This window comes from Sebastes fasciatus, chromosome 3, assembly GCF_043250625.1.
Source record: "Sebastes fasciatus isolate fSebFas1 chromosome 3, fSebFas1.pri, whole genome shotgun sequence".
Taxonomy (NCBI): domain Eukaryota; kingdom Metazoa; phylum Chordata; class Actinopteri; order Perciformes; family Sebastidae; genus Sebastes; species Sebastes fasciatus.
In genome coordinates this window covers 20186938-20213620 of record NC_133797.1, presented here as the reverse complement: position 1 = coordinate 20213620, position 26683 = coordinate 20186938, and the positions used below count along the sequence as shown (strand labels likewise).

Sequence of the window (26683 nt, the reverse complement as noted above, 5' to 3'; positions counted from 1 at the left end):
TTTGCTATGTAAAGTAGTTTTCATGTAAATGGACTGCGTAATAACGGTTCAGTGGCATCCAGTTTTTAGGAGACAAACCAGGAAAACTTTGGCAGGATCTGGAACGATGAGATCTGGAGCACACGCTTATAGTAGGAGGGGAGCTCTTTAATAAGGAGCAGCAACTACAGTTTGGATGTAAAAAAAGTCCTCATAAAAGAGTCAGAAGAGGCAGTGAAGACGTTTTAATTTCCTGCCATACATTGAGAATACCCCCAAGTCAATAAGGATGGCAAGGATTATCTGGCTGAGGGTCTTGGAGGAAGTGGACAGAACCAGGAGGATGAGGACTTAAGAGAGGAGCGTCTGAGTGCAGTCTGATTTATAATTGGCTTCCTGGCCTTTTGGGACCCAAAACACTGTTTAGCGAAAGGGACATTTGGATAATGAGTGATTCATGACATCCGCTGCATTGGGGGAATTGATGATGGTAGTTGGATGAGCATCCACAGTCCAGAGAGGACAGAGGGGAAGGGATTGAGGGCACAAGTTATGTCTACCGGTCAAGATGAATTTGTGGACTTCCAGATAGAGAGGCTGGAGAGAAATAAGTACAAGCCAGTGTTACTGTGTGGGGTTAAAAAAAAGGCAGTTAGATTTTCAAGTGGTAAAGGAATGTTTTAGCTGCATAGTTTGAATTTAGAGGCTGAAAGTTGGAAGTGTTATTTGAGTCAGTCTTGTTAAACATGTACCACTTTTTTCTTTTCATCTAATTGAATTAATTCAGACAATCCTGGGGTTGTTGAGGGAAAAGCCCATTAAGTAGGACATTTGAGACAACAGACAACAACATCAAGGAGGGCGGAAATAAAGGTTACGCTGTAAGTAGGTCAAATGTTTGGATATTATAACACACACCTTAAGCCTTTTCTATTCATTGAAGGAACTCCTGATCGCTGTGTCCAAAATGACTTCTTTGTTCACACCTTCAGTACTCAACTAACACTACTATAACATTCAGTAATTTACTTGGTAGTGAGCTGTAAATTAAGATTTTGGATGCTTATTAATCGTCATCATTTGGTGGCATCACTGACTGGTTTAGAGTCCTAACTACTACTACTTTTTCATTACACGGCTTTGTTGAATACTCAATTCTGATTGGTCAATCACAGCGATCTACGGTCTGTTATTTCTTTATAGCAGACTGTTGCTATGTATAACAGACCGTTGCTATGGACGCAGTTCTGATGTTGGACTCTGGCGCACCATTTTTGTGTCAAATTATTGATTTCTTAAGTAAGTAGCCGTGTAACAAGTGGGATAATGTACAGCTAGCAGGTCATTGTTGTGCAATAAACCCCTTCAGGGCGATGCATATACCGTTTCGTGTTGGGGTCCATGCCGGGTGCTGCATCGCCCTGTCGGGATCTCACAACGATGACTGGCTTGCTGTACATTATCCCTTACTTAGTTCTATTATGGGAATTTTTGAGGGCACTATATAGAACTTAAATTTCTCAATGAGTTCGTTGTAATCTGACCTTCCCTGTGCTAACGTTATGTTTACATCACTGGGCCGGCCCCACGAAAGCTCACGGCCTGCGCTCTGCGCTCATATGGCGGTTACAGCGGATAACGCCGTCCCGACTGAGGGCGCTGCTGCTGAAGCGTAGCACCTGCCTTACAGTTGCCTCTCAGGTTTTCCTGTGATAATTAACCTGAAACTTATCATTTATTCTCTTCCCATGCCCTGCTGTTATCCTGCACTCATATTCTATGCTCTTCTCACGCCCACAAATCTTTAAATTATGAATTTTTTTTGTTTGTTTTATTGCATATTTTATCATCCAATTTCTCTGTCAATACTGCTTTCATCAATCATGTGATGTGGTGTCTTCTGGTCTGTGCTTCCTTAACGAGTTTTCAGGGTTAACTAGAGATTTACAGACAGCCGAGCGGAGCGTGGGTGTGTTCTGCAGTTGTGAATGGCCCTCTGCTCTGTATCTGTGAGGCACAAGGAGCACGTTAATAATTCAGTGCTGTGCCATGTAGCTTTGAGTTGGTTAATGAACACAGAGAGGAATCTCCCAGGCATATTGCTTTGATGTGGGCTATACTGTGAACGCTGTGTGACATAGTGCGGGGACAAGAGGAAGTCGCAGATTGGGACATAACAAGTCAATAGTGGATGTATTATAGTTTAAAATTGTCCTGTGACTATCTTCTTGTAGGCTCTAAAAGATTAGTTAAAATACAGATAGGAGAATGGAGGAGAGTCTCTCTTTATCCTTATAGGAGAGACACCTTCTTTGTTTCTTGGTGCTGAACAAGCACATTTTTAACAGTTCCAGTATCTTTTCATTCATGTCTACAGGAACATGTAATGAGACAGTGTTCTCATAAAGAGCAGACCTTCCAGCTGTGTTTTTAGACACATTTCTCCATGAAAATGGTTCAAATTTGTGGTTTTGAATCGATAGATTCGTATCTCTGAGGCATTGATTTATCTGTACACTCCCACATTTTAAAGACTAAATTAGTAATCAGTTTTTAAATAATCAATTGTGATGGCGGTTAGTATACACATTATTATCTTGGCGGAGGCCTGCGCCCTCAGAGTGCCCCTCTAGTTGTATATATTCTGTATCTAATTTTGTATCATGATTAGGGCTGTCAAACGATTATAATATTTAATCGCAGTTAGTTGCATGATTGTCCATAGTCAATCGTAATTAATCACACATTTTTGATCTTTTCAAAATGTACCGTAAAGGGAGATTTGTCAAGTATTTAATACTCTTATCAACATGGGAGTGGGCAAATATGCTGCTTTATACAAATGTATGTATATATTTGTTATTGTAAATCAATTAACGACACATAATAATGACAAATATTGTCCAGAAACCCTCACAGGTACTGCATTTAGCATAAAAATATGCTCAAATCATAACATGGCAAACTCAAGCCCAACAGGCAACAACAGCTGTCAGTGTGTCAGTGTGTTGACTTGCCCTAGAACTGCATGTGATTATCATAAAGTGGGCATGTCTGTAAAGGGGAGACTCGTGGGTACCCATAGAACCCATTTTCATTCACATATCTTGAGGTCAGAGGTCAAAGGACCCTTTTAAAAATGGCCAAGCCAGTTTTTCCTCGCCAAAATTGACTGTAAATTTGAAGCGTTATTGGTTGATACCAATGGATTCTTTAATTTTTGTAGTTTCATATCATGCCAGTAACTTCACTCTAACTTTAAAAATGAGCCTGCTACAACTTATAATCGCAAGTTGCGTTAATACGTTAAAGAAATTAGTGGCGTTAAAACAAATTTGTGTTAACATGTTATTATCGCGTTTACTTTGACAGCCCGTATCATGATACAATACATCAGTATCTATTGAAATATAGTACATTTTCTTCAAATTTAAATGAGAATCATTTTATAGATATAATAACTAAACATTTAGTTAAAAAAACTGAATTCAATATTTGACAAATCAATGTACCTTGTCACTTTAGACCTGCATTAACTAATTTTTGGGCCACTTGAGGGCAGCAAGTTGTGAACACAACATGGACATATCACCTTTTAAGTTGATATGTTAAACGTATTGGCAAGTATTTGTTTATTTACACATTGTTTATTTACACATATTTACACAGCAGTTACGGAGCAACATTATCTTTCATTTGGAGTCCTGTTTCTGTTCGTCTGATGAATGTAAGTCCAAAATTCACTCCTGGCCTCTACAGACTTTGAGGGAAATATCTGGCTCTTTAGCTGCTAAATGCTCCACTATGTTCACCAGCTAGGTGCTTACTGTTTCTGTCTACTGTTTGGTGCGGAGCAGGTATAGCTGCCAGTGATGGGAAAAAACAACACAGAGAATGGTGAGAGTGAATCAAAAAAGTAAAGTTGCAGCCGAACAGGAGCTGAAACTCGTATAACGCTCAGTAAAGTCGAGGGGAGCTGCAGGTTTGATAATTCTCTGTGGGTTCATGACTATGAGTGATCTCTTTCACATTTGTTATTTGATACACTATTGAGAAAAATATTGATTATAGCTCCCGCAATATTACCTCTAGCAGTTCTACTCATTGATTTACAACAGTTATTCAATGGTGTAGTACAGCCAAATATTTTATAGTGTCTATATATAGTTATAATGGTGCAGTAAAATCTCTGATGGTTGACTACTTTCTTTTGTCTCATGATATATTTTGTCATGTAAACTCTCAGAATACTAATTAGTAGTTTAATTAGTATTGAAAATAGCTATTAGATGCAGCCCTAATGCATTCAAACTGATGGCAGACATGGGTTTTTACCACGTCACTAATGTTGGTGTGAAACGGGTATAAGTAGCTCCCTAACACACAGATCCATCTGCCGCCGTTGGTGTGATTTCCTATCGGAGGCTCTGTGGCTTTCAGCTCAGACCTTTTCCATCTCGCCTTAACACGATTGCATCTCTTCACTGCCACCCACAACTCGTTCCCTCTCTATTGCCCACCAGTCCTTCTCTGAGACTGCAGCAGAGGTGCAGGATGAAAACCATTTTAAAGGAGGCCTCTCCCAGCAGAGGTCCTGTTGGCATGGAAACGGCTGTCTTTGTGAATGGAGGCTTCTTTTACACGCCTGGTCAGAGGTTTGCCACTGTCTCGTAGTCCAAGAGGAGCCGGGAAGACTTCTTACAAGCAAACCTTTACAAGTTAACTGAAACCTGAGTTTATGTTGGTGTTACGGTACTTTTTGGTAACACACTTTGCTGTTTTATACAGCTTCTTAACTGTTGATTGTATGTGTGATTCGATTAGTTTCCACAGCAGCATTTCTTGTTTGGAAATAGTATTCTTTTCTCTCTTTGAAATATTTTAAAGATATTTATGTTTGTTTGGGGCGGCTGTGGCTCAGAGGGTAGAGCAGGTCGTCCACCAATCGGAAGGTCGGTGGTTCGATCCCCGGCTGCCCCAGGTCACATATCGATGTGTCCTTGAGCAAGACACTTAACCCCAAATTGCTCCCTTGACATCATATTCGTTCCATATCCATCAACCAAAACAAACCGCAGCGAGTCAAAATGAAAAAGCAGAAGACTGCGGAGGGTCCACGTGAATACGACCTGCACCCTCACATTTTAAATCCAAAGTGGTAAACACTACACATACAGTAAAGTATGGAAACACTTTGGGTTTCACACATTGATAGGAAAAGCAGAACTGGACATGATGGCTAAAGCTGCATGCTAACTCTGTTATGGACAGGAGACGTTATTGTATCATAGTAACGTGCTGCCAAGCCAGCCGTCACTCTCATCTCTGTGGTCAAATCGGCCGACACTGCAACTGTAGCGCACCCATATACTGACATTTTTTGTTAAACGCATTCAAACGGTCCTGATGGAGCTGACCATGGATGTATAAAGAGAACGGAGCTGACGGGAGAGCTAGCAACGGACTTGGCGAGGTTAGCGGACGTAGACACGTGCGACTGCGTACGGTTTTCAAAATTAGGTAACAACAAAAGTAACTGTATATAAAAAATACATATATGGAAATAAGATTGATTGGATTATATTCCCCTGAAGTATAAAACATTATTTGTCCCTTATAGATTAAAAAGAAAATACCCCTCATTTGTAAGGGAAATAATGTTATTCTTTGATTTTTGTGTTGCAGGAAATAATACATAATACCTGACAATGACTGATATATGTGACTTCAGGACATCTCTGACTACTACATACATGCTGAAAATCAAACATATGCAGCTGTCTTTAATTTCAATGTTAGGTGGATTCCATTAACAAGCCCTCAGGGTTTTTTTTTGCAGCCCATCTGTGCATTTATTTATGTTATTGTATATCTCATCTCTTCTCTTTTGTTTTATTGTATTATATGCACAAATAAAGAACCGGACATTATGTGAACACTAGAGTGCTCTCATTCACCTGCTGTTAACACTGATTATATAAGGGCAATTTAGACCAGAAGCTTAGAGAAAAGCAAGTCAAAAGATTGCTGGATCAAGCAGAGAGTCCTCTTTGTTTCTACTGCATTTGTTCAACACAGTCAGTTCAAACTCACAGAATTTCTCTGAATGCTTAAAATAGGAGGAAAAAAAAAAAAGTTGAGTGCCGTCATAAAAAACAACAACAAAGCGCTTTGCTTTTACAATCATGATCCCTTGATAATTGAATATTATAGTGTCCCCTACCTGACATTATAAAGTCATATGTTGAATAGCTACAAATCAGTAATTAGCTGGCATTTCATCAGCTCAACAGGAGTCAGGAAAGAGAACCCCACTAATAATACAGAGGTAAATCAATGGTGATATAAAGAAGCCAGGTTATTTGTCTAAATTAGTCCATGATTAGATGTTTTGAAGGAAAAGCAGCAAGTGACTGTACTCTGTGAAGCAGGACAAAGAACCACTGACCTAATTATTCATTTCCAAATTCAGTTTAATCAACTCAAAAGCCAAGGTCACTGCAGCACCCTGTCCTTGTCTTTTCTCTGCCACACAGTTGGCACACTCTTTGTCTGTCCTTTATACTGTTTCCAAATTGGGGTTAAATGGGAGGTTTCACTGTTAGGGAAAATAATAATTTCTCCCTTATGGTAGAATTTTGCCAAACCCAACCTAACCTTTTGTGTCAGTTAAGTCTGAAACACTGTATTTAGTCTGTTTGTGGAATCAGTTTCATGGTGCGGTTTGCCAACATAGAAACTGCCTAGAAATCGTCTCAGTTTGAAGTTATGTAGATCACAGATCTCTGGCCCACATTCCCTTTCTTCTGGATGAATTATTTACTGTTTATCCAAATTAAAGTAGGTTGGGCCTCGCTTACTGTAGCTCTAAAATGCATCTTGTGTGAATTGATCCCAAATTGACAGCTTTAAGTAGACATGAATACACCTAAAACTCACGACCGCTCGATATAAACACTGTTGTGATACCTACATTTGTTTTAAGTTGATTTATAATCTTTATTCTGTAAATTGCCTTTTACCCTGTTCCTCTTTGGATCAAAGTTCAATAACAGATTCTTTTGGTGTCATAAAGAAGAAGTAAAGGCACTAGAGGAATGTGTTGTATTGTCATGGTAGGATATCCTCCCTCAGACTTGACCTGGGTGGCTTTCCGTTGGGGACGCAGGCAGCTGGCGGCTCAGTTAAAGTGCCTTTAAGTCTATTAGAGAGGATAATCCTTGAGGGAGAGTTGCAGTGAACAGAAGGAGCGGGCAAAACAGTCTGTCAATTCACTTTCCTCACTTTTGCCATCTGATTGTACATCCCCTCCCGAAGCAGCCTATCGCTCTCAAACACATGGCCAGCATATGCTTTCTTCATTACTCCCTAAAAGGAAAGATGGCCTCCCTAAACAAGACGTAGGAAATAGAGGAAGAGTTTTAGTGCTGCTTCAAACAAAGTTGCTTTAAACGATCTCTGGGGTTCATTTTTTGACATTGCAAGATTAAAGTTAACAGGTGTATATTTCTCTGCTGTTGCTATGTCTTTTGTAACCCACAGTTGTTTCTCACATTTGTATTGCTTTCTCTACATTTTCTCTAGCCTCCCACCTTCCACCTTCACTGCTCCTGGCTCAGTCGGTGGCTCAGCATTACTTCAAAGGGGGAAGGTCTGCGGTGCTGCAGATAACACGCTGTACCCCAAAGCACCAGCAAGCGTTTCCAGAGCCCCTACGCAGTCCCTCCACAGACAGGTTAGGCCCCTCCTGTGTCTTGTGGGAAACAGGTCCTGCTACTCGTGTTTCTTTGCTGCTGTTCCTAGTGTTTTCATTCCTCTGGTAGCTCTCTGGCTCTTGTTCTGTTGAGCCCCGGGCTTCAATGTACACTTGAATTACATTGTCGCCTCGTAGCAATTGTGTGCACTCGACTCGTAGAAGTTGAGAACATGAAAGGAACCAGTAACCTGTTGGTATTTTGTTAGTAGGACTATTATGGCCTAGGGCTGGGCGATATGGCTTATAAATAATATCTCTATTTATACGCTATATCGCGATATACAAATTATATCTCAATATTTTCACAATTTCTCTTAAATAACATAGCTGTTCAATTCAACCCCTTGATGCGCATGATCATACCAGCGGGATCATTCTATCGAACTAATCTGAACACTCTGAGGTGGTGTACTGTCATACTATCTTTGGAAATGTATTCTGATGAAGTTTGTCCAAAATACAGTTTGCAGGTTGGAGTTTTTTTAATTGTCATTCATTTGTTATTTAATATTTATTCCTTTTGTTTTATTTCTTTAGTTATTATTGACAGTCTGACTGACTGACTTACACGTTCACTGGAAGATCACTTTTTCTTTTAAGCCAGTTCTTACACGCTCTTACCGTTATACCTAGTATATTACACGTACCACAAAACAGTGTGGGGGCTAGTTTGACCCTCTTTTATGAAGTGGAGGCTGACATCTTCCATCACCTTTTCCGACCTCAACACGTATAAACTCGCTTTGCCGCTTCACTTCTTTCGCTCTCTCCAGGCTCTTTCCCTGTTCCTTGCTTCCCTCCAGATAGAAAAACACATGCCCCGTACGCACATCCACGTTCATACACACTCACCCAGGAGTGTTTCTTTGAGTGGGAGAAGCAAAAACGACAAAGCAGGTCTCATTCCAGTGGCTTAAAAAAATTACATGACAATTAGTATTTGTACTCGATGTTCGCGATATAGTCATTTACTACATCCCACGTAGAACAAGCCACAATACATTGAGTATATATGATATATCGCCCTCCTCTATTATGGCCTATCGCATAGAAGGAGTCTTATTTATTTCTGTGAAAATGACATCCATACATACCTATGTTGTTCAGTCGGATGCCCAGGTGTATTAACTTTTTAACATATGGCCTATATGTTAAAATATAAGTTTTACCATAAGGTTTGAACACTTTTAATAATTATATATATTTTAGTGTTATCAAATATATATAATTTTCGATACATATCTAATACTGAATATTTGAAACGGTTTCAATACTCATTTTCCTCAGTATCGATACATGGGTACCAGCTGCCCTTTCTGCTTTCTCTTCTCTCCGACAGCGAGTTGACACACACACACACACACACACACATACCGCTGCAGCGTAGCCTTGCCTCCTCTGACTCACTTATGGTACGTGTCCACAGGGGCGTTTTTTATCGCGAGGGGACGCGACGCTTCCCAACATTGGACGCTTGGTGGGCTGTCCTTAGAAACAAGGCACTCGGCTCCTGATTGGACGAACGCTTTCCCGCCGTTGGCTGCTGCTCCCAGCTTTCAAACCGGAACCAGTATGGAGGCTCGTTTGGAAACTTTCTTCTCTTATTTCACGAAAATAGTTCACCGAAATGTGTTTCTGAAAACATTTGAGGCGAGAAATAAGCCATGCAGTTGCTGAATCAGTCTTTATTTTGGATCGACAACGTTTATTTTAAAAGATTATCGGGAGTTTCGAGAGGCGGCGAGTCGCGTCGGACGCCCGTGATTTGCATAAAGTAGCGGAGCCCTCAACTTCATGCAAATAAGGAGCGGGCGTCGTGACGCCTAGTCTCTCCAATCGCGATGCCACGCTACCAGAATACATTGCGCGGCTGCTTACATAGACAATGAATGGAGAGCGTGGAAAGCACGGAGCCTGTGGACACGTACCATCACAGTTCTGTATTGTTGTCACTCATCTCATTTGCTCTGGTTGAATATAATACATTACAGGTTTTGTTATCTTTATTCCGCCTTCCTTGAACGTTGTTCTTTAGCTTGGCAGCGTAATACTAAAATAACTCCAAACATAGCTAGCATAACCGCTACAACCATGTGGCAAATAACTAGCGCTCAGCTCGTTAGCTCGATGCTAACACATAATGAGAATTACCATTAACGCCACAATCTATTTGACTTCACATGCTTAATGACAACAACAACTTTTCTTTTCGTGGCTAGAAGCAGAGAACAGCAGAATGACGGCAGCAAACATTAACAATAATTAAACCGTTTTATTTAACATAACATCGTCTTTAATGAGCTAACACTATTGTGCCGTCCTCTCCTGGTACGGGACGTCTCCACCTAGTGTTGAGTCCGAGTTTGACCCCGTGAGGTTGCTGTAGTTGGTCCGTGTGGAGTGTTGAAGCAGCAGAGTAGCAGATTAGCAATGTGAAGTGTGAGCAGCGATTAGTTCATTTCCACAAAACAAAGGAAATGTATGCTTGTAAGAATGAGCACACATGTAGTTTTGTGTTGTTTATAGCCGTGTTATATTTATCTTTTTTAATAAAAATCTAAAATTGTATACAATCAGTCTGTCAATTTAACCCTAATGTATTTACCTAGATATTTGGCATATGTTATATATGTTAAATGTTGTGTGGGTACTTTTTTGGTTTACATTTGGGTCACAGATCTGACTTAATTAATTGATTCGATCAGATCATAAATTAGTTCCTTTTCTTAAATTGAAATGTAACAATTGCTTTTCTAAAATATTTAAATATTCCTCTACAGTGTCCATTACCTTTTTATAAACACTTATGTATTTTATTCGATCAGTGATTGTCTCGCCCTCTGCATGCCTCTGTGAATGATCACATAGCAATTTTGAAGATCAAATACTCCAGACAGCTAGCGGTGTGAATTGTTTGCTTCCAATAATTCAGAGTTTGATTCATGACCTTGTGTTTGGCAGTTTGATTCAAGAGCTATTCATTTTTCCTCTTTGATTTTGTAAATCATAATTTAACACATTTGGGCCAAGCTGTATAAACACTAAATACATGTAATAATGAGTGTGACGCTACTTTTACAAATCTTGCTTAAAATATGACACAAATTATTTTGCAATCATTTTACTTCTGTCAGTGATGTGATATAAATGGTAATATCCTTTTTTTGCTAAATTTGATCAGTGGATTTGAGCTAAAAGAAAAATATAATAGATGGACATTTTGGTTGGCAGCTCTGTGTTTTGAGCTCTAAAGTATTTTGGTAATGCTCAAAGTCATGGCATCTGTTGGCTTATCGGTGTTTCCATGGCAGCAGCGCGGTGCTGCTCAGGTTCCTCATGATTTCCTCTGGGATGAAACACCTCTTAATCTGCTCTCTAAGAACATCTTTGTTCGCCTGTGGATTTCTGTGGCACTGACTCTCTCTAGTGAAAAAAAGACTATTATACAAGCGTGTCTTCCATGTAATAAGCAGCCAGATAAATCTTTCCAAATGTACCATCAATATTTAATATGAAAAGTACCTCCGGATGTCATGTAGAGAAAAATGAGAATTGTGAAAGAAAGTATGTTAAGTTCATTGAAACCTCTGATAATAAGCTCCACTTAAATATTAACATAACAGGAAAGGAAAAAGATGATATCACACGCTGAACAATAGATTACTCGCCTTTGAAGATATTCACGTTATGTACGTCTTTGTTTTGTTTATTCTCTGGCAGTAGACACATGTTGGTGTGTGTCCCTCTCTGTGTCATGCAAATTGATCATTCATCCTTTAATTATAGGATATAAAAAGTCTGAATAATAATTTTTTTAGACCTGCTATTTATCTCGCTAAATGCGATATTTACGTGCCAATTACTCGTAATCATGGCACATTATTTGTAGCTATTGGAACCCAGTTTACAATAATCTAGCTTTCACTGTAATAGCATTTGAAGTAATTACAACTTCGCATTCAGTTCGATGTGCTGTGAAAATTACCAAAGTACATTTATATATTCATACAGAAAAAGCAGACTTTTCAGGCTTCACTAGGATCAGTGCTTTTCTCTCCAATTTGTTGGAACATTTGGTTACGTCACATCTGCAGACTGAGTGTTGATGTGATGCACATTAACAACGAGACAAACTATCAAATCAAATTTTGTGCTACTAAAGATAAAAAACACATGATGGCCTACTGTATCTTATAGGGCTGCTCGATTATGACAAAAATCATAATCCTGATTAATTTGGTTAATATTGAGATCATGATTATTTAACACGATTACTCATTGACTCATCATGCATTTAGAAAGAACATTTTGTAGCCTACATTTTAGAGTTAAATACATCAATCTGGTGAGAGCAAAATTAAGAGGATAGATCTATGAAGAACTTTGTCCTCTAGTAAACAATTTAAACATTAATACTTTAGTTTTATAGATATGAATGGTGATGACTCCAAAAAAAGTCGCCCCCAGAAAGCATGGCACGAGAGGGGGTCCGTGTTTCCGTGGGTGGATTTGCCGACATCGCCCTACTGAGGACAGTATGCCCACAGCGAGCACTAAGCAGCGAGGTCCAGGCGAGGGATGCTGTAAAGAACTACCTTCACCCTGGGCCTTTCCAAGCCGACCTAGAGCTGGTCGCGGCGCACCACGACAGAGGAAATACGTAAAGTTTCCACGAGTGGATCCTCCTACACCGAGCTGCCGCCCCTGACCCGGCAATCGAGGCAAAAGCACACCGCTTTAAAGGAAAGGGGTGCGCTGGATTTATAACCAAAGACAAAATGAGAGCGTCATTGCGATATCGAATGCAGCACCATAATCGAGTTATGTCGATTATCTTGTTTTTATCATCGTTGGAAGCCAAATCGTTATTGAAATTTGATTAATCGCACAGCCCTGGTATCTTCTGAATTGCAATATGTAATAAACATATTTAGGGAGCATATCGACCTGGTCTGGTCTGTTGGAAATTGTTATGAAACTTTGCAGAGCAGTATCGGAACAGTACAGAGGAAAAACAAGCTCTTTAAAGTTTAAACATCTGCACTGAGCCCGCCTCTCAAACTTGTAATGGAAACTTTAAAGGATGAAAACAGTGTCTTTAAAAGCTTGAAATGATTTTTCTTTGCTTTAATGACATTAATCAACTCTGAATCAACAGCCCGACCCCAACATGTATGATCTTACTCTTTCATTAATTCTGCCTCCTTTCATTAGTGTCTCTTTTGCTTTGAAACTCTGGCTCTGCATCACTGAAATGTGAGGTAGTTTGCTGCAGGGAAATCTTTTTTTCTTTTTTCTTTCAACCACTGAGACACAGCTGCAAATTGTGTCATGATTGCGATGGTCAGGTCTCAGGCGCTTGGTGTAGAAAGCTCCTAGAATTGGGAGGAAGGAGCTGTTGAGAAGGTGGGGTCGGAGAGGAAATGAGGCTGCATTCCTGCAGTGATTTATGAAGTGTCTATCATTCTCTCTGTACTGTTGGCTAGTTCGCAGCTGCTCCAGACAGTTCCCCGACTGTAGTAAAGCTGGACCCACCTCAGCATAAAGGAAATCATTAGTTGCCACATGAACGAAGTTCATACTGTGCAATAAGCTAAGTGACAGCTGCTAATTTGAAGATTCACCTGTGGCTCTAGAGCCCCTTCCCTTTTTGCTTTCCCCCCATACATCATCCCTGCCTGCATATTTTCCCCTCTTGGCATCCTCATGTTGAGACTGTGTTTCTCATTCACCGAGGAAAAATATCCTGAACCAAGCTCTCATGTGGACCACAGAGCTTGGAACTCAAACTGAACGCTGACAAAATACAGAATGAGCCACGTCTTATAAGCACGGGTCTAATGTGACTAGACGAGGCCTGTTTTATTATTAATCTGGAAGAGACTCACAGCACTGCTCGAACATGTCAACCAGACTTGACTCGAAGTTCACACCTGCAACAGGAATTAAAGACATTCTTCTAACACCTTTCAGGCTTTGTCTGACCATGTTGGAATAAAAGTTTATAGTCTACAATAAACTATACAATATGTTTGGTATATAAAGATTACAGTGGAAACAGTTGCAGCTAAAATTGGATTAGCCACTCAAAAATATGATTGGTTTATTTATTGCAATTAATATCCTTATTGCGATATTCAACATTATTGCATATCGCATATTTTCCTCATAACGTGCAGCCCTAATGTAAACTATTAACCTCTTAACAATCCAACGACAGGCCTGGCCGCTATTCTGTCTTTCAGAGGTTGTAGCGGGCTCAGTCTTAAAGCTAGATTGAAGATGCTGGTATCATATGAAACTAGAAAACCTAATGAATCCATTGGTACTCTGTCATGTTAGCTTGTCGGGAAGAACGCTAAATAGCGCTCCACCGTTATGCTAAATTTGACCTCAAGATATGTGAATGAAAACTCTGAGATGAACGGAGTGCAAACTGTATCTTAGTGGATAAAACATATGTTGACAAATTGAATAATTTGCATTTGAAAAAAAAAGGTAATATATCACAATATATCTTATCGCAATATTCAGCATTTCACAAAAGGTTTTAAATGTCAATAAGATCACATTGTGACTTAAGTAGCATGATAATATTGTATCGTAGGGCCTCTGGTGATTCCCACACCTAGTTAACAGGATGTTCATTGTGGAGGAATGATCTCATTCCACACCCTTCAAAATATTTTATGACCAAGTCAAAACAATAAAGCCTTCTACAAATACAGGACCATATTTCATCGAAGTGTTGTTGAAGTCTCAAATGTTATCTTTTTCTTTTCCATGTTAGTCATATTTCAATCACATGTGCGTAAAATTCAGCCAAAGTTTCCAAAAGAAATGGACAACTTTTCTGAAGAGAGCCTTTATGCTTGTGTTTTTCACAGTATTTTGTAGCATCTCCAAGTTATTTTTGTGATGTAACTTTTGTTATTTGCGATGCTGCTTGCTAATTTGTTTTGTAATAATAACATTCTGCATTTTAATTATGTAAAAGAATGAAGAGGAAAGTTTGTCCATTAGGTTAAATACTACTTCAGTGTCCTATAAGTTAATGCACACATAAAATACAAGTTGAGATACTTCCAGCTTGTCCTGTTCTTTCCACGACAAATCCTGGATGAGAGCAATGATATTGTTCCCTGAAGACGGTTGCATAACTTAGTGCTCCTGTCATATTTTGACCAGAGTTACTCAAACTGAACCGAGGCCAGGAAACACGGTAGTTGCATTCCTCCATTTTTTTGGCACATCCAGACACAGCCGACCCAGACTGAAGTCGCAGGCATCCATAACCGGTGTTCTTGCCTCACTCAAAGACCTCCGGGAAACATTCAGGACTTTTCCTAGAAAGCTCTGGGTTATCCACCTAATATAGAAGTTAAAAGGTGGCTTGTTTTGTTATCGGAACAGGGGGGTTGGCTAACAGCTTGCAGAGTAGGCGACACAGAAGTGGCAGACCTTTGTGTCCATATTAAGGAGAGGTATATGATAAATATGTGTATACTTGTTAGTACTTTTCTCTTCAGCCAAAGGGACTCTGGCTGAGTAATAATTTTCCTATTCATCTTGAATATTGCCACATGGCAACATATAAAGCAGATTTTGCCCTCAAAGCTTTACTTTTGTGCGTTTTTTTACTTCAATTCTGCCCTTATTTGCAAATAACAACCGATATAAGAATCACGAATTGTGAGGCTTTTCATTCTGTCGACCATCTTTCTGTCTCACGGTTATCGAATGTCAAACAGCTGGATGTCTGGGCATCTGTTCATTTCCCAGAACTCAAAGTTCATATCCAGTTTTGTTTACGTCAACTTCTCTCTACACGAGACAGCTCCTCGGCGCCGCTGGGGACTCTAGTGGGTCTAATTATGTTTGTGCACAGGTGCTCCATTTCTCATATTAAAACACCTTTTGTCTTTGTTTTGCCCCGTTCAGCAAATCATACTCTAGGGTGCAGAAATAAGCTATTCACCATTGGGCTATTTGTGCAGTGTTGATTTAAGGTGGAGGATTTCAACAGATGAACATATGGATTGGGTTAGAAGGATCACAGTCAGACAGACGGGGGTTTGTAGTAGCTCTACTGCTATAAACTAACTTATTCATGTTCAGAAACAGATCTTATCCAGAGGTGACAGGTGTTTTTAGCTTAAAGTGGCACTCTGATTTCAGTCCTGGTTGAATTGGCGAAACAGCAAAATGCGGTTTAATACCACAAGTCCCTGAATACTGGGGGCAGCAAGACAAACTATTGTCGTTTTAATAAAGAGCCTTTTTTCCATCATTCTGTGGGCAACTGTGATCTGATTTACACGGCATGAGTCTGCGAACATAGTTGGTTACCTCGCTGTGCAGCCTGTCGCCTGCAGCTGAACTCAGTGTCTGCTACTTCTTATTCCATTACTCCTTATTTCAAACTGATCTGCTGTCAAAAAATGCGTTGCATTTCCTGTGACTACTTCATAATAAAAGTCAGCTCCTGTTTTGCCAGTTAAATGTTTTTAATGTGAAGCTGCAGCAGTAGGAAATGTTCGGTTTACATTTGCAGTAACTTAATACAGCATTTTTTTCTGAGAATGTCGCCACAGACACTCAGTTCGTAATACTGCAAATATATAAATATTGCAATACGTTCATCAGTGTGCCATATGCTCAATCACCATTGTGTTACCTCATTCGGCGATTGATAGTGACTTAACAGACATTTATTTAAATACAAATCTTCAAGATTATTACTTTAAAGTTGAACTCCTGAATTTGATTAACATTTTTGTTGAAAAATGATCATTATAGTGTTTTCTGTTTTTTTCAGTGGGCTCTTATTCGGTTGTTGTAGTGCCAACAACTCTGACAGAGTGATACGTCTTCTCTCTTATGAATCACGTTACGTCAGTTTCAGAAGTTCCGTTGTCCCAGTTACACTTTCATTCATATCATGTCAATAATTTAAGATTACGGCTGACCCACACTAAAATATTTTTCAAATCTTAACAGATCTTGAAAATGTGAGAGACCCCACACATAATAACATGTTATGTTAAATTTAACAGTTTTGTTCCTATAGTGTGTGGTGAGCAACAATTTGGCCAAAGCAGCACACCATACACTAACAGATCCAATCATGAACACCAAGAGTCCCGACTCTCAAAACCTGAGATCTCGCAAAATCTCTTTCAATCAAACATGACTTGAGTAAACAAACATGGCATATAACAGGCAGTAAGAATTAGCAACTTTTTTGCACTACTTTGTACTGAAAACTCAAGAAAAAAATAAGAAAAAATATGGATGAAGTCATGGAGACACGTTAATTAAACACTCAGATTGTTGCCACAAATCAACAAGTTGGTCCTCCATTTCTGAGGTCCATCTTATTACTACTTTATGCATTGTGTTTTTCATTAGCCGAGTGTACAGTTGTTATTTCAATGTGTCAGATAATATCTTTAATCAATATTTAGATAAATAAAGGCATCAAATCAGACTCTGAATCGGCACATTCAATGTGAAGTGATTCGGATCGTGAAAAAAACACCTTGATCAGGACAGGCCTATTCGTTACACAAAAAGTGAGGAGAATCAGATTTCAGTTTGATTTTAAATTTCCAAAGAAGCCCCATCATGTTATTGCTGTTAGCTGTGCTCTGGTTTGCCAGCAGCTTCTCTCTGTTCACTTCCCCTCAGATGAGACGAGAGAGGAAGAACTGACGCATCTGTGGTGGTGACTCACTGTTACACACTGATGCAGGTGTTGCATGTCGTGCCAGGTTGTTAAATTGTTCTGTTGTAGTTTTTTTGGCGTGTTCTGTCTGGGTTTTGGAGAATAAACTGTGAAATGCCAGTATCCTTATCTCACTGCGCCGGCCCTCCTGCTTTCTCCTCTCGTTTTCCAGGCGGCCCCACGGCCTGTTAACTCTTTGATGACCTCTGAGATCGCTGGGATGACAGCTCTGTTTTCCCGCTTTGTCCACAGAAAGAATCAACCCTTAGAGTCGGACCTGGAGCGGAGAAGACCAATTGTGTCCTGAACAAAGACAGACAGAGAGAACTGTAAGTAAACACTACAGCTGTGTGAACTTCTCAGGGGTCAGGAAGTTTTTGTGTGTATGTAAGTTGTGCTCAATGCAGCGCTTTTCGCATTGGTTTACACACAGGAATGGTGAGATTTGTGGTTGTTTTGAATGGGTCAGAGAGTACACGTGTTGTTGTCGATGATGAAGAAGCCATCTAAATCGCTCCTTGGTGTATCATAGTGTATCTGAAGCTTTGTTTGGATGTTGGGATCAAAATATAAAGCTATAAATATAACAGCCATTTATAAGGCTCCTTGCAATCATATTTGTGTTCTTCAGATTGTGGACTATGTATCTCTCTCTTCCCCTGAACAGCATTTTGTTCACAAGCTTTGTTTTCAGAAAATAAAACCTGGAAGACAAACCATGATATTACACAAACATTGAAAAGGCGACGATGAAGTCTCTTTTTGCTAATGTATAGACCATTTTACAGTTTCACACATTCACAAACACATTGAGAGACATTATAAACAGGCTCAAGTTTATGTCATGTTAGTGTTTGTTGTCAACAGCAGATAGGATGTAAGCTTCAACCCAGTTGTTTCCTAGCAACACATTTCTCATGTAAGGGTCTGTTATCAAGTACATTTTATTCCCACTCCACCATGGCATCCACCACCATAAATAAGTTCTCCACCTACTGTATAGGAAACGCTGGTTTTACTTCACAGAAAGGGATCAAAACGATAGCAATTTATACGATAAAGTGAACATTGAAGACCAGAAAATGTACAATTAAATTATTACAGCACAATATTAAAAATAGGAACACCACAAGGGTCTACAGAGTGTTTTATGCTAGTATAAGTATCGCACTAAGGCTGTTGTACAGTCTTGTTTTTCATGTCTTAAGAACCGAGTGGACTGGTGATGATGACTTGTTTTTCATCTTGACTCTGATGTGGTAAAAGATGACACAGTTTATATTTGTAAGTAATCCAAAATGCACAACCACAAGTTGGCAGCTTGTTTTACATCATGGGACACGCAGCAGAAAATATGCTTTTAGTTTGGAACAACTTACAATTTTTTTTTTTAAATAGTAGTATAGAGGTAATACAGTTCATTTTCATTATCGATAATCTGCAGATCTATTTAGACGGCAAAATGTAAAAATAAAAAGTGAAAGAATGCCCATTACAAGTCCTCAGAGCCGTTTTCAAATTGCTCGTTTTGTCCGACCAACAGTCCAAAACCCAGTGATATAAAACAGAAACAAGCAAATTGATTAATTGATCATCCAGTTAGTTACAGATTAATCATCTGTCATGTGTCTAATTGATTGACCAATTGTTTCAACTCTACACGCAACATCCTATTACCTGGATACCAGGTGTCGCTGTTAACAAGCATTTCTGAAAGTTACAAATAGTCCCTTTAACCTTTTGTTTTTCTAAAAAAACAATGTATAGGCTGATACAAAAATAATCCCTCTCAATCATCTCTTATGCCCCACTAGAAATGTGTGGTGATGTCTGTTTCTGCAGAGACCCTGCAGCCCTCTGCCTGTATTTTCTCTTTTCTTCTGATTTAGCTTTACTCTGGACGCTTCTTGGCGTCTGCAAACAGCCTTTGTGCTCCATGTGGGGGTGTAACCCCAAGCCAATAACAGCACACAGGGTTTGCAGCCCATTCAGGTGGTCAAATATTTTGACGCTTTGTTACGCCCCTCGGCTTCTGATACTGACTCACAAGTCCCCCTTTTGCTCTATTAGATACAAAGCGGCCATATTTCACAGAAGGGAACGGGTTGTGTTATGTGCATGTGTCCCAGTGATCCCACTGGTCCTCTCTGTGCTGTGAGTGCAGCTATGATTGGTGTGTATCTGTAGTTTGACGATCGCAATGTTAAATCCAGCGCTACATGTCCACCAGGTCCAGCGAGGACACTAGAGGACGGTGGTGACGTACCCTATCGTTGAATGCAGCTTGGTTGATTGGTCCCTGGTTTTCAGCTTGCTGTTTCAAACAGGAAACAACACGTTGGCCTGCTCGTAAACTTTCTGTTATTCCGCCTAAACAATTCTCCAAAATCTACTTCTGCAAACATTTTAAGAGACAAATAGGCTATGCCACAGGTGCATCTCGTTTCAGTTTAGAACTAGATCGTTTTACAGCTTGGTTCACGTTTCGTGAGCCAGACACGTCCTGCTGGACGGGCTTATTTGCTTAACGGACTGTTCCCCGCCTTTTCATTTGGAAAGAGCAACGGCCAAAGAGGGAACGCCAACACTCGGCCGACCAATTGTGTAACTTCATCACTCACTCACTCACTCGGTGACAGACTTTTGCATTTGTAGGGCTGGCTCTCTGCGGTCCAGCCAAAAAAAATGCCACAGATATCGAGGAGGACAAGAACATGATTACTGTTGTGGATGTACGGAAGGCCCCACCCTGAGTTTCATTGTGGCAATCTCAGGCAGGAAGCCGACCTTTCACACTTGCACACGAGACTCAGTGGAAGTTGTTGGAGTTGTTATGAACAAACAGGAGGCGTAATCGCTCAGAGGCATCCTAAAGTGTGTGTGTGTGTGTGTGTGTGTGTGTGTGTTGGTCATTTGTGGAAGCGTCTGTTTTTGGTTTGTTACTTTATACTGCTTGTTTAGACATTGGTAGGGATCATTTAAATATTTGGAAACCTTGTATGTTTGTCTAATTATGAAATGTCTTTGTTCTATAAGATATCAAACTTGTGTTTTTCAAGCACCTTTTCATAAGGTCAAGTTGTAAATGTTGATCATTGTGTACCTTGAGGTTGATGCATGTGTGGTTGTGGGGCCAGAGGCATACAGTTAATGTGTTTATAGTGTATTCAGTGCTCACTGCTGTGAGGGGGGATTCTTCCTTTAAAGCCACGAGTGTGGTGCAAGTAGTGAATTATTCATCCTCGGCACGCGGCGGTGAATTAAAGGTAAAGTGATAGCACATAGCAGTGCCTTGCTTGGCTTGCTGCTGCATTTTTAAAGTGTAGACTGGCACTCAAATGTCAAAATGTTAACATTGTCTTCCTCCTAAAACGGTTCCCCTGGTCTCAGGGACCGGATAAAGGAAATCTGATACGGGGTTTTGAATAATTCAGGATGATGGTTTGGGATTGAATTTTCATCAAAGTGCAACTTCCCCATGTGAATCCCAGTGCCCTCCACTCTTGCTCAAGAAAATGATGAATTTGTCTGGTAAACGGAAGACTTTCTTTTGCAAAAATACATGACTAATACTGACAAATACTTCTTGAGAAAAAAGAAAGGCTTTCATCTTGAAACCACATCACTTGTGTGTGTGTGCGCTTCTGCTTGTTACATGCGCCGGAAGATATTTTGCTTTTTAGTTTGAACATGAATGAATAGAAGAAAAGTGAATTCCATTTAAAAGGTGACGGCAGGATCCCTGTAGGAAGAAGTGCACTGCTGTCGTTTCATGCAAAGGTCCTTTTTAAAATTTGAATTGGAAACTGCTTCCTAAGCAGACTTTTGAAAAGGACTGAGATTTAGCCCTCCTCTGTGTCACTCCCTAATCAGTCCCACACCTCTCACCCACTCATTCTCTGTAAATAATTCAGAACAGCCTTTTGCTGCTCCAGTCAGAGAAGAGCGAACACACAATTGATAATGGAGGATAGCTGCTGGGGACAGTAAAAAAATCGCTGCTGATGCACATTTCAGAAGTCTGGGAAGTTTAACTACAGTAATTCTATCACTTTAAAGTTGGACATATGTTGCTAGTAACTTCCTGTTTATCAATGCACATGACCACAAGTCCTAATGAGACATTACTGAAGTAAACAGAGTCTGTAGCAGATGAAAAGGAAATGAGGTGCCATATTTCTCTTCTATAAACAAATCCTTTAATTGTATACACTAAAGACGAATTCTCAGTGTGAGCCAAAGAGGTCAGTATTTTAAAATAAGGCATGACGTAGTGACCAGTGGTGGAAAAAAGTATTCATATCCTTTACTTAAAGGACCAGTGTGTAGCATTTAGAGGGATCTATTGGCAGAAATAGAATATAATATTAATATGTATGTTTTCTTTAGTGTATAATCACCTGATAATAAGAATTGTTGTGTTTTCGTTACCTTAGAATGAGTTGTTTATGTCTACATAGGGAGCAGGTCCTCTTCACGGAGTCCACCATGTTTCTACAGTAGCCCAGAAAGTACAAACCAAACTCTGTTAACTTTTCCTGCTTAGGTCGGAGTCGATAACCTGGCGCCGCCACTCTCTCTCTCTTGCTTCACCACTCACTTCCCACGTACACACACATTCTATCTACTGGCTCTGCTCCAGATGGCTCAAGAGAGAGGACCATTAGCGTTTTTGCCCCGGTCACCATAGATCTCCAACACGCTTGGCACACGGGAAAGGCTTCAGTTGGTTATAATGTCCTCACCTCACCGCTAGATACTGCCAGATCCAACACGCTGTTCCTTTAAGTAAAAGTATACCACACTGTGACAATACACCACTACAAGCAAAAGTTTTGCATTCAAAACCTAACTTACGTAAAAGTATACAAGTAGTATTATCAGTAAAATGTTCCCTGTCAGTTTTTTACTATAATATATGAAGTTTCTGGATTAATATTACTAATGTGTATGTTGCATTTTACTGCTGTAGATGTTTATGGTTGTGCTAATTTTAACTCCTTTATATACTGCTGGGTTTAATATACAGCAATGCATCATATTCTATAAGATCCACAAACTGTATGTTTGTGGCGTTTTTAAATACTTAATTAACTTAACAAGTAGGATCATTTTCTCAACTCATAAAGGAACACTTCACCCTTCAGTTTATCAGAAACATTCAAAGTCACCATATTTGGAGATGCGTGGTTTTTTACTGGACAGGAAGGGGATGAAAAACTGTAATTTCGAAAAGTAACTAAAGCTGACAGACAAATGTAGTAGAGTAAAAAGTACAATATTTGCTTCTGAGATGTAGTCGAGTAGAAGTATAAAGTTGCATAAAAGGGAACTACTCAAGTAAAGTACCTTGACTTTGTACTTAAGTACAGGGCTTGAGTTAATGTACTTAGTTACATTCCACTATTGCTAGTGACAGTAGGTCAGTAGTGACAGCAGTCGGCACTACTTGCTGCTTCAGACTCTGTAAATGTGGTTAACAAGTCATGTATTGTTGTGTGGTAAAAACAAGTTTTAATGACTTTCCTCTGAGGAATGTAAACTTTATGATGTGATGATGGATATACAGATGAGTAGTGAGTGAGTAACAGCCTCCAGTTCCAGCTTGCATCTTTAATTTTTTTCATGGTTTTTGAGGTTGAAAGTTATATCTCACAGCTGTATAGGGATATTGGTCAGGGGCTCTGTAATATCTTTGCTTTGAGGCAGCTCTGTGTTGTATTGTAAATGTGTGAGTGTAACAGCAAAAAATGGGTGTAGATCTGTGTCATCTTTTGAGGGGTGTGGTTAACACTTTCTCAGTCATTCATGCTTTCAGGATCCTGTTGGAAACAGGAAATCCTATTTTGTCCCTGTGTTTGGGAGACAGGAAGTTGTGACTTTACTGGACCTCTTTTTGCTCCGGCCTGATGCCCAGAGATGCGTTCTGATTAGGCATGTTTGTTGTGACATACCACCGGTATTGGCGATAACTGTGATATTTAAAAAGTTAAATATTGATATCATGTTAATAATAATACAAATCCGGCGCCTCTTAAATTAAAAACGAATCGATTAATCGTTGAAGCTCTAGATGTTATATTATGTATGTATTATTACTATATTTAATTGTGTTAAGAGTGATAGATAAAACCTCATCACATCCCAGATTTAACCTTTGATAATCAACCATATTGATAAAATAAATATACTTGTAAATACATGCTGATGCTTGAAGTAGTCTCAAGCAGTGAGAACCACAGTCTGCTCTTTCTCCACTAGAGTGCAGTCTCCTCAGAGCAAATAGTCTGTCTGCAAACCACATATGTTGTGATAATGTTGAGGATGTTTTTGTTTAAATTACACACAGATTTGTGTTGTTTGTAACATTTAATTATTCAGCTTTTTAACAGAAACCTTATCCCACTTCATCAGTGCATTTCCTTTCAGTGTGTCAACATTTGGGAGCTTCATGATAACTGACAACATAATTTGCAACAAGCCCACTTAAATTTATCCACCACTAATTGGTTTGAAGAGATTAATGGCACCATTTGCTGCTTGATTAATAACCACTGAAATAATTTGTCTACAAATCGTATTGCTCTCTCAGAGTGTGCTGCTCGTCACTTGGAGATTTAAACACTACAGATTAGGTCGGAGTTGGATGAATAATTTTCCTCGCTAAACTTCTGATAACGTTAATGGTTGTTTTGTTTGTGGAGTTTATAGACTCGAGGCTTTGTCCATTAGACATTACTTACTTACAACCGTCTACCTTAATGTCTCATTAATGGCTTCATCAGTCTTCTCGATGAAGAGCGCGCTGTGGATTTACTCGACAGACGCCGGTCGCAGCACAATTGTCTTTATACATCGAAGGGGGATCATGGTTTTAAAATGATCTGTTTCGCAGAAGAAGAGGGAAATAATTGGCTTTTACTGTAAATGAATACTTTACATTGACATGACGATATACTATTAAACAATATGATTTTGTGACTAAATTGTAGAAGTTTAGATTTTAGGGATGGGAAATATGAACATGGTATAATAATGTTTAAGCTATTGTTATTATAAATATTTTGTGATTTCTTTCACTCTCTTCTTCTCTCTCTTTCTTTTCTTTTTGCATGGGCTTTAAATAAGGGCTGTCAATAGATCAACATGTTTAATCATGATTAATAGCATGATTGTCCATAGTTAATTGCGATTAATCGCACAAAGGGAGATTTGTCAAGTATTTAATACTCTTATCAAAATGGAAGTGGGCAAATATGCTGCTTAATGCAAATGTATGTATATATTTATTATTTTAAATCAGTTAATAACACAAAACAATGACAAATATTGTTCAGAAACCCTCACAGGTACTGCATTTAGCATATATAAATATGCTCAAATCATAACATGGCAAACTGCAGCCCAACAGGCAACAACAGCTGTCAGTGTGTCAGTGTGCTGACTTGACTATGACTTGCCCCAAACTGCATGTGATTATCATAAAGTGGGCATGTCTGTAAAGGGGAGACTCGTGGGTACCCATAGAAGCCGTTTTCATTCACATATCTTGAGTTCAGAGGTCAAGCGGACCCTTTAAAAATGGCCATGCCTGTTTTTCCTCGCTAAATATTAGCGTAAGTTTGGAGCGTAATTTAGCCTCCTAAATCCTTCCCAGTATCTTCAGTCTAGCTTTAAAACTGAGCCCGCTACAATAATAATTTAGTTATATAATAACTGCGTTAATATCACGTTAACTTTAACAGGCCTTCTTTACAATATAAATACATTTACTTACCTTCCAAGAAAAAAAATATGATCAAATTTGACAATCAAACATTCAAACATAAGCCAAATCAAATAAGAGATCGGCAGCAGTAGTAATCAGAGTATGTTCTTGCAACCTGTTAATATCCCAATTATTTTCATATAGCTAGGTATACGGTGTCTTAAGCTCTATACCGGTGTACCTGTGCCACTCTGTCACAGCCCATAACAAGGATTTAGGTATCGGGGGTTGGTATCTGGAGAGAGAATAATGCATCCCAGCATATTTGTGCAGCCTAGAAAATGTCTCGGAAGTCATTTTCTTTCATGGTTGAAAAGCCATGTAATGAAATGTTATCTTTCAGTAATGAAGAATAATAGCAATAGGCCTCACAAGAGAATAATTAAGGATAAATTGCATGAGTTTGAGTCATGCAGGTTTTTGGAAATAGAAGTATAGATGTATTTGTGGCAGTGCTAAAGTATTTCCAATCCTGAGAATGTGAACACACAACCAGCATACATGTTTGGATGATTAAAAAAGTACATTTGTCTGGGGTAAGTTTAAACATTCCTGGCACAAGAAGTTTACATGCAGGGACAAAAGATATGGTTCATTTGATTTCAGTTCATCACTAGCTTAAAGAAGATCATATGTGAAAGCTACTTTTTCAAATCAACAGCAGAAAATGGTTTAAAGACTACTTTAGAGGAAGATATTAAAAAAAGCGTCAGGTTGCAGGAGGGTTTGCATTTCTATCTCTGTCTTTGCAGTCTCAGCTTCTGATTGAAAAGCTCCACAGTGAACAATATTAAATACATAAGGCTCTTTCCTTTTCTCACTTCATACCAAATTGGCCATCCATTCTATCAAATTTCTCTCCAATCATTTCTCTGAGGTGTTGATATAGACCTCTGACACACCCAAACACATTTTAATGCTCACCAAATTGTTCTTTCAGCAGTTGATAAAAATGAAATGAAAAAATGAAATATTATTTGTGGACATTTTTCTTTTTCAATTGGAAGTTCATCAAAGAAGGCTAATTAAAGGTTACACGTGTGTTGATCTCGGTAAACGGTGAATCACTGTTTTAAAAGAGATGAGTTGCATTGTGTTCATGAGGGGATCAGCATGTGGTGTCATGATGCCACATTTCACACGACAATAGAAGATGAGACAGCAGTGACGCAGCTTTTTGTTTTGAGCAGCTCTGTAATTGTTTGTGTGGAGATGTGTACAGTTATCATCATCAAGGGGATCAGTTGACATGTTTTCTGGTTGAAGTTAAATTTGAAGCATAAAAAGCTGCATTGGCCTTCAGGCTGCTGTTTTGTTTTACATCAGCTGTTGAGATGCCGTCTGATAGACTTCATCAAACATATTTTATGGCCTTTAATTTTCAAAAGTCAGCCTGCAGGTACAATGAAGCTCAGAGGGTTTACATCCATTCTTAGCTGTTTAACCCTTTGAG

At 39.2% G+C, this 26683-nt stretch overlaps 1 protein-coding gene across 3 annotated transcripts in view; it reads left to right on the top strand.

Moving 5' to 3' along the window:
• Window positions 1-26683, top strand: part of fbxw7 (F-box and WD repeat domain containing 7) — a 148366-nt gene that overhangs the window by 8562 nt on the left and 113121 nt on the right. Inside the window, exons 2-3 of one of the 3 annotated variants that reach the window (XM_074629494.1) lie at window positions 7564-7714; window positions 17715-17791. The gene's annotated coding sequence lies outside the window, so the exon portion shown is untranslated. The remainder of the gene's footprint in view (window positions 1-7563; window positions 7715-17714; window positions 17792-26683) is intronic. The other 2 variants (XM_074629495.1, XM_074629496.1) reach the window with 2 other exon arrangements.